At 35.4% G+C, this 811-nt stretch overlaps 1 long non-coding RNA gene across 1 annotated transcript; it reads left to right on the top strand.

Annotated features, from left to right (window-relative positions):
- The first annotated feature begins 1 nt into the window (after nt 1).
- On the top strand, nt 2-811 carry LOC117104744. Its single transcript, XR_004444810.1, has 3 exons — nt 2-59; nt 194-287; nt 763-811. It is a non-coding gene; the product is annotated as an uncharacterized LOC117104744 (long non-coding RNA).

Here is an 811-nt window from a genome sequence, read left to right as displayed (position 1 = left end):
TAAAAATAATGCCAAAGGATTTGTGAGAGTAGATCCAAGCTCGGCAAAAAATGTTCCAGGTAAAAGTATATGAACTTCAGCAACTTTAGTAGGTTTACATTGTATTCAATATACCGGTTTTCGCTTAATTGTTATCAGTATGTTTCGTTTGTCTTAAACAAGTTTTTTTCCCGATATATTTTGTTTGGCTTAGAAAGTGCAGCGATTATCGTAACATATTATGACAAAGTACTCTTTGAAGAAAGTGAAGGGGATGAGAAATCGGATGTAACTTTCCAACCAGAAGCGTAAGTCCCAATTTATATTGAAATTAATGGCCTCTCTCTATCATATACAGTACTCCTATTCGAACAATGTTACCGTCTATAGAACCCCTCCTTTCGGACAACCTTAATAAGAGGACACCACTACATAGGGGGACACAATGTTGTTGGCCGTCAATCAATGAAAATATAATATAACACTATACGGCCAATTAAGGGGACAGTTTTTGGTCCTGAGAAGATGTCCCCTTAATAGGGGTTCTAATATTTTTGTCAGTCTATTTGTTAGCTTCTCTTACACGGCGAATAAAATATCATAAGACTATGAAATCTTTGTGTTAAATTATCTGTCCAAATGAAATATTTTCATTTTGAATGTGTCTGACGTCGTAATTTGGCCTATCTAATGTTTGTATGGACAAGTTTGTGGGCCTACATTCTATTACACTACTGTTCAATGTTTGACATAATGCATTCTGTGGTTTTTTTTTTTGTGAAGCGAAAAAGTCTTGGCAGTACCATATGAACTAGCAAGTGGCCTTATCTCA

This window comes from Anneissia japonica, unplaced genomic scaffold, assembly GCF_011630105.1.
Source record: "Anneissia japonica isolate Jap-2015-1 unplaced genomic scaffold, ASM1163010v1 scaffold116983_len841_cov117, whole genome shotgun sequence".
Lineage (NCBI taxonomy): Eukaryota > Metazoa > Echinodermata > Crinoidea > Comatulida > Comatulidae > Anneissia > Anneissia japonica.
The sequence above is the reverse complement of the archived record's forward strand: the minus strand, read 5'-3'. Positions and strand labels throughout refer to the sequence as shown.